This window comes from Bombus terrestris, chromosome 17 (genome assembly GCF_910591885.1).
Source record: "Bombus terrestris chromosome 17, iyBomTerr1.2, whole genome shotgun sequence".
NCBI classification, from domain to species: domain Eukaryota; kingdom Metazoa; phylum Arthropoda; class Insecta; order Hymenoptera; family Apidae; genus Bombus; species Bombus terrestris.
This window is the reverse complement of record NC_063285.1, coordinates 4955501-4964018: the sequence shown is the minus strand read 5'-3', so window position 1 is coordinate 4964018 and position 8518 is coordinate 4955501. Positions and strand designations below refer to the sequence as shown.

The following is an 8518-nucleotide window of genomic DNA, read 5'->3' as shown; positions in this document are numbered from 1 at the left end:
CAGGGTGGTTGGTAACTGCAGGATGGTGGTACAAGCGGAAAGGGGGTGATTCTACGCGAAAAAAGAAGTCGAAAATATAGAATAACAATTTTTCGTTTGAGGCTTTGTTTTCGAGAAAATCGACTTTGAATGTTCGCTCGGTACGCGTGCACTTTATCACGTCTCGTTATAACGGATCTCCCTGTAGATCGTTGTCTCGATGGATATTATTGCAGTTTAAGTTTGTTTCTGCCGTAACGGAAAATTAGGAATACATAATGAAATAATATGAAGTAATCATAAAGTTTATTACTACAAAAATTGCTGAAAATGTTGCCCATTCTGCCGAACACATACTTCTGCTCTTCTAATTAAATTTCTATGAACACTTTCAAAGTCGATTTTCTCGAAAACAAAGCCTCAAACGAAAAATTTTTATTCTATATTTTCGACTTCTTTCTTCGCGTAGAATCACTCCCTTTCCGCTTTTACCACCAGTTACCAACCACCCTGTATATGGATATATATATATATATACATGTGTATTGTAGTATCGCGAGGAAAAAACCTGGTTAGAAACAAACCAAAACATTGTCGTCTGACCTTCGGCTGTTGGTTTACATAAGAGAAAAACCTATTGACTAAAGTCACCTAGTCCTTGCGGCACGAAAACAGGACCGGATTAGGAAAAGGACAAAATAACGTTGATCGAGAAGTGAGATCGTTTTATCGAGAGGTCAGAGTTAGTCGAGAAGCGGAGGAGTAGATTTGTAGAGTTGAAAGAGTCAGCGGAGTTGCCTGAGTTGCTAGCGTTGTTGTGAGATTGTGTTGTTAGAGTTATAGAGTTGCGAGAGTGATTTGAGTAGAATAAGATTTTTGCGTTTAGTTCAAGTTGAACATTTATCGTTCTCTGTAAAATAAACCTCTGTTATTTTTATTTATCTTAAATAAATAGCATTAGGAGAATTTTACAAATCTAAATTATCCTAATCCTATCCTTTCCGATACTACATTTTGGGGGCTCGTCCGGGATTGAAATCAGACCGAGAACGACACGTTTTACGGAACTACTCGTGCTGAAAAGAAAAGAGTTGAAAATGGCAAATTGTGAAGAAGAACAGTTTTCAAGTGAGGAAAATCCAACGCTGGAAGAATTAAGAAACAAGCTTGCACAGTTAAATCTACCAATATCTGGTGCAAGGACAGTGTTGGTTGCCAGGCTAAGTCGAGCATATAGTACTGGACAACCAAGTACTAAAGAGCCAGCAAACGGTAAAAAGACCACGGAGAAGCAAGGTTCAGGGGCAATACCAAAAATTAAGCGTGATCGAGACGAAGACGAAGATCTCGAGAAGCTTAGGACAAAAGAATTAAGAGAACGTCTTGCTAGTATGGGGCTAGAGACGAGAGGAAGAAGGCTGAACTACGTGTGAGACTACAGGCGGCGATGGAAGAAGAGAATACGTCGTCGGAAGAAGATAGCGGCGACGAAAGCGAAACTGAAGACGACGAAGGAGACGAAAGAATAAGCAAAAGGAACGTGCGAGGTGTATATCAGAAACCTGACAAATTCCGTAGGAAAATACGTAGGTATACAACAGTAAGTTTTCAGGATGTCCAAGACGCCTTAGAAGTTTTTACAGGCGAAAACAACGAAAATATTAATCAATGGTTCGAGGCGTTCGAAGAAACTGCAAGCATATGTAGGTGGAAAAGAACAAAAGGTACTTTATGCAAAAAAGTTGATGAACGGATCGGCAAACATATTTGTGAATTATAAGTGCCATGCTAGAACTTGGCGCGAGTTAAAAGAAGGTCTGATAAGAGAGTTTTCGAAAAAATTCAGCACTTGGCAAATACACCGCAAACTGCAGGAAACAAGAAAAAAAAAAAAGAGAAAGAGACGACGAAGGATGTACAGCGTACATGTACCGAATGCTTGGTATAGCCAGTCAAATGAATATGGAAGAAGCAGCAAAGATAAGGTACATCATAGATGGAATAAGAGACAAAGAAGTCAATAAAACAATATTGTACGGGGCTAAATCAATAAAAGAGCTAAAAGAAAATCTTATCATCTATGAGGAACAAAAATCCCGTATAGCAGAGTCAACTATGAGACCGGTGAGAGCTAAGGACAATGGAAGATACAAGCAGTCGGAAGATGTAGCGAAGTATAATAGGTGTTATAATTGCGGTGATGAAGAACACGTGTGTGCAGAGTGTCCGAACAAGTCGAGGGGACCTAAATGTTTCAAGTGTAGATAATACGGATACATTGCATCGAGGTGCGACAATCTGAGCGAGTCCATTAAAGAGGTTGGTAGTGTGTTTCGATTGTTACCGACGAAGCGTGGTAAAGACGTGAAGATCGGAAATTTCGAACTGAGCGCGCTGGTAGACACCGGTAGCGAGTTAACCTTGATGCGGTATAATCAGTATGTAAGAATCGGAGCGCCCAAATTAAGTCGAGACATTATTGAATTTCACAGTATCGGGTCTAAAAGAAATTTTACGCTCGGGAAATTTCCGACGGATATTATTATAGACGGTGAATTGTATCATATAACGATGCACGTAGTTTCGAACACTGCGATGCAACACTCGTTGTTGATAGGTACAGACTTCCTGGATACCGTCGAGATAAACATGAAGAGGGGAGATATCTCCATTAGTAGAATAAAAAACGAGAATTCCGATGGGTTTCCAGAGGTCCTTAAAGTATACATAGAGACAGGAGCGCGTGAGGTAGATCTATCTCGTGTCGAGAACGTGTAACACAAGCAGGCAGTTGTAGTTCCCACGAGTGCTTGTCTCAAGGACACCGTCGTAATGAACAAAATTTCGTTAGATAAATCGGTTGCGACAAACATAACCGCAATAGCGTCGGGTGGAAACGAGACGGACGGTTGCGATGAAGTTTTTGTAGGATGCACCGAGCATCGCGCGAATTGTAGAGTTGTACAAACAAATTCTGTCGCGAGTTCTAAGAAACGAACCAAAAGCGAGAATGAGGCGGCTGCAAGAGAATTTGAGGTAGTGCGTAGACGAGCTATCAATCCGACCTCTTGTCGGCGAAGGGCGTTCAACTTATTACCAACTTACAAGGGCGTTATTTTGAAAATATAAATTCGATTTGAAATATATATTCGTTCGAAATATAAATTCTGATTTCCTGATATAATAATTAATAATAGCAAATATCTACAAACAACTATTCGCTGTTGTAACCTTCGACCCTGCTGCGGTTGAAAGAATCGCAACGGGTTACGGTATCTTCAGTAGCTGAAAACGCCTACCGGTTTTCGCAATCGCCCTCTCACAGTTAGGGGATAATAACCTGCTCGTCTTTGGGCACGATTTGCGAAGCCGCATTGGTTCCCGCAGAGGACACTGTTATAAATAACCATTTGTTCACATTTGATGCCAAAAGCAAGATAGAATTCTAAAGGTTTATTGATTACTTTGGATTGAATTAAGCTATTGTGACGTAATCTTATACGTCTTGTAGAGATAGCTTGCAAATTTCCTACTTTTCCATTCTTAACTATTGTTATTGCGAATGATATGTTATTATTCGCCAATTTCATTTCTTTGTGTCTGAGCGTTTCTCCATGGAAACTGGTCGCTGCAAGTGCTCTTTCGTCACATGGTTTGATAAAAATTTCATTCGATGCTATTCAGATTCAGATATGTCCAAGCTGCCTAAACTTTCCACACGACTAGAAGCGGCATAGATTTGCACTTTTGCAAAATTCTCTTTGCCAAGATCAATTACGGTCCTATCTATTATAGCCATTTGTAATCTGTGTACCGCTACTGTCCAGCTTAGCACAAGCGATGACATTCTTTATTCAACATCTCCGAAACGTTTCGTCAGTTGAAACATTGCTATTACTGGAGATATGGGAATGTAGCCGTCAGCATATTTGAATCTGCTTCCAATTCTCTCACTTTCAGCTGACCTCTTCGAAGTACTGACAAATAAATTTCTTTGCCATTCCCATTGCGTCGTTTATCGAACCAACGGAAATTGGTATGTTTCGTCGCAACATAACTCGTGATCCCTCGGCTAATGTTATTGCATGCAACAGTTATCCATGATTATTTACATCTGCATGAATAATATTTTCGGAAGTTTTTTTCTCGCATGTAGCTGCTTCCCGACTCTCGCCTACTCAATGAATAACGTACACACGACGTAATTTCGCTAATTCATCAATCATTTTTGTGTTATATTCGTCTACGAATCTTACTATCTGGAATATTCTTACTGCTATATATCACTCCTTCGCACTCATAGTATTTCAAACTCAGAAGTTGTTATTTCGCCAAACTGTAAATTATCTAATAGGTCGATAAACTCTGTATCATCCTTTTACCTCATATTAATGATGAGTTCGCAGAATGAAACTTGGTACTATAAATTAATCTTTACAGCACACCACTGTTTTTATACAATACAACAATGTTCTTTTGCTGGGAATAATTGCATGAAAGAGATGTCATCGAAGAGAAATACATTTCTGTCACCAAATATTTTTTTATATATCTTGAATTCTTGCAGTCTTAAATGAATTATTCGCAAATTCTCGTAAGATACCATTGAGATCTCATCAACAATCAACTATCTTTTATGACGTCACTTTCGTTCCTCCTGTTCAAACTTTTGTCCTGTCACGCGGTTATAGCAGTGCCTTTCTCAATAGGCAAGGGGAAACAGACAGATACAAAATTATCCCAAATATTTCAACGACAGTAACGTCAATCTTTATATATGTCGGAGATGTAGGGACATCGGGCCTTTCTTTAGGAAGATCCCCAATACTTGGGCTCGAGGTGACGTAACTGGTCGCCGAACGTAGCCACGGTCACGGGATGAACGAAATGTCTTACAGAGGAGGTACCGATGTTGAGGGACACGCTGTATAAGCAATCAAGTCTCGATCAGGAGCAATGCTGGTTTACGCGGGACTGCCTAGTTACGGCGCTTGGGAATTTGTTGATATTCCCGATCGATATGTATTTGACATATGTGACTGTATCTGTCTTTTATTTTGCAATCACCTTGGAGAGTTTACTGTCATCGTCTTGGCTGTCAGTCTGAAAGTAACCCAGCGTCTGAGTTAACGTGTCTGCGTGCTACAAAATGTATTCCATTGTACAAAGAGTTTACCCGTTGACCGTGGATTCGTTATTGAGCCCAGGAACATTGTCAATAGCTTTTGTTATACTTATTAATTATTTCACGCCTAAAATTTCTAACGGTAACCTGACATATAAATCTAAGTGGTCATTGTATATTCTTTAGTCGGCATAAATCGTCACAGGATACGTTCTTCTGCGAATTATTCATTTTTCGACGGAAATCTGTTCGCCGCGAAGTGATATCTGACGCACTATTAAGTTATAGAAATATCCTTCTCTGTCACTGTTCAAAGTATAATACTGCTGGCGCAGTATAGCTGGTTTATTCCTTATTCGCATACAGCACTGGATAGCCCACACAATTGTTTATTCATTAATAAGTATAAAGAAACGAAACAAGAGTAATAAATAGGTAGAAAGAAATTACCGTCTTATCAATAACAATGAAAACCGTTTTACGTTCACCCTGTATTATTGGTCGCTACACTAAAGAATGTATAATAAGATGAAAAATCTTTTCCAAAGAAATATTATCAATTTTGAAATGCATTGCAAAGTGACAAATAATTTTCTTTGTATTTATACAAATAAGGAATGTTACAAGGATTAAATAATTTCAACCATATTTATATTTTATTTCTACGCACGTATAACAATAGTTAGGATTACTCATTCACTTACTAAACAGCATATTATATATACCGCAACCTTTTCGAAGGTGGCGCAAAATTAAAGATACTACAATATATAGACATATCCTAAATACACATATAAAGATAACCTTTATTGTTAAGATGAGTACAAAGTGTAAGGAGAAGGGTTAAAACTTTACAAAGATGCCTGGATTTCAACTGAAGCGTTTAGCACACAATACGATGGAAAAACGGTCAGGGCATATTTAGGGATGCTTAACTGTTTCAGAGCTCGTGATGGTCTGAACCGTCTCTAAGTTTCCAAAGAGGCCAATTGAGAAAGTCGTAAAATAACCGTCTACAGCCATTCCTGACAATAATGACGACCTTGATAATAGTCACGAATTTACGACTTCTCATTAGCATAAACGAAGAAATACGAACTACAGAACGAATCCAAACAGAGCTTGTCAGTACGATGTAGTCAAATAAAATGCAAGATATTCCGACGGCAAAATCAAACCAAAGCTGATGTAACAATAAATCTAAAATAATGCGATGCATACGTAGACACGGATTTCCGATAAATATTACAAAAATATATTCTTAACCTATGTATATCGTATAGGGTATACACACATATCGAAAATATCGCCGGCGAATTTACCTTCATTTTCGAGGTAATCACGCAAATACAAAAGTAAAATGACAGAAGGTGTGCTTTATAAATAATCGAATTATTAATTGTTAATTATCCTCTGAAATGCAAAATTTCATCTGATCGACTCTTACTATTCCTGTAAAGGGCATACGTGTTAATTAAAACCCACCTATATCTGTAACAACATATCTATTTTTCTCTAAAATCTTTTTAATAACGTAGGGGCTTTCAAATTTCGGTACCAATTCCTTATCTACTCCCGGTGCGACGTCCGAATCACGTATCCGATCATCACGTATCGTCGATTTTGATACCCTGTCGCATTTTTATGTTTTCTGTCGTAGACGCGTTCATTTTCTTGCTCAGGCTTGTCACTTATTCCTGTCGCTTAATGAAGCCAAGCTGATTTATTTCAAACAACAATTGCGAAAGACTTTCTCCCGTTGACCTGCAAACTGTATTGTTCTAGGCGAATTCGACTGGACTCTAGACTCAAAACTGCCATTTCCCGGGTGTTTCCGACAATTTTGCCAGCATCGGTGTTCCGTTTGCCTGTGGAGTACCGAATGTAACATGTTCGACCGCATTATTAGTTAGGAATTCTTTGAATGGCCCAGTCGAGAAAACAAAATCCTCGATTGCTAATTACTCGTCTGGGTCTACTTTAAGTTCTAAAATATTTCGTCATGAAAACTCATATTGGTAAACACCAACCTTTTATGTCTTTGTCGACTGGCATGGGCATAACCGTTTGAAAAGGTACGTTACCTTTTCTCAACTACGCAAATATCCTTCGATTTTACCACTAGTCGGCGAAAACTTTGAGCATTTCAAACAATTGCCAAAATATTTCTGTCTTACTTTCTGTCTACCAATGTACTCTACTAATACTTTCGACGATTTTATTGAATCCTAAATGATATTATTTTCCAATTACAGCTCGTGCTAATCGCTGATGGAATCGAAGATCGAGCATCCTCCGATCGGCTCAATATCAATGGTCAGCGGCCATCGAGCGTGCGATCAGTTCGTTTTTATTGCCAGACATAGCTAAATTTCTAAACTAAACAAGTACCTTCAGCTCCCCAATGGTAAGTTTTTTTATTATTATTATTATTATTTAATTTGTACTTTACCATTTGTCCGGCTGGAAATTTGGTCAATTTTTCTAACTTAATTGCTAAATAATATGTGGATGGCTACCCCCAGCGGGATACTATCTTCGAGTTTGACTATTTTGTTTCTTTAGCGAGGTCAGTGGGGTGTTTTCTGTTTAGTCTTCTATAAATGGTAAATGTGTTTAGATTTCTTCCACGCTATTTGTTTCTCAGGGTTCTGTGGGCATATATATATATATATATATATATATATATATATATACACACATATACAGGGCGATACTCTACAGCTGTAGAAAAATTGAAAAATTTGAGCGATTCTTCAAGCTAAAATAAGATGCAAATCAAGAATAAAAAGATTGCGTTTTCAGCTTTGTTTTTTAGTTATTGTCAATTAAAACTTAGCCGAAATGTCTCTGTGTCCGAGCAAACCTCCTTAACTGAACAAAAGTAGGTCAGCCTAAACAGCGAGACGCACAGGGATCCTCAAATCGAACGACACATAGGCTTGCCTAGCACAAATCGTAGAAAAGAATATTATGACATTTGACGATGTAAACCATCTTGCGCGACGCTTTGTAAGAAAAATCGTAAATGAATGACAAATAATATTTAAAAGTAAAAGAAATCAAAACGTTTAAAAAACTAAAAACGGAAAGGCTCAAAAATATCTACAGTAGAATAACCTAAACCTCTACTAAATTAAACTTTATGTTTGTACTTTATGTTTGGCTGTTGAAATGATCCTGCCCTTCCAGAACTGTTTTACCCTCCTACCAAATTTCTAAAATCTAAACATGTTATGTAACAAGATAGTAGTGGAGAGTCCATTCAGAAAGAAACTAATATTTAGTTGCGAATAACTAAAAAAACAGAGCCCGAAACGCAATTTTTTTTATCCTTGATTTTGGCTTTATTTTAGTTTCAGGAATCACCCCTTAAATATTTTTACACCTGTGGCCGAACATCCCGCATAATTC

At 38.0% G+C, this 8518-nt stretch overlaps 1 long non-coding RNA gene across 1 annotated transcript; it reads right to left on the bottom strand.

The window, feature by feature from the left end:
* Positions 1–6627: 6627 nt before the first annotated feature.
* LOC125386783 lies at positions 6628–7404 on the bottom strand. The gene is made up of 2 exons (XR_007227175.1): positions 7135–7404; positions 6628–6972 (listed from the first exon to the last, which is right to left on the bottom strand). It is a non-coding gene; the product is annotated as an uncharacterized LOC125386783 (long non-coding RNA).
* Positions 7405–8518: the final 1114 nt, after the last annotated feature.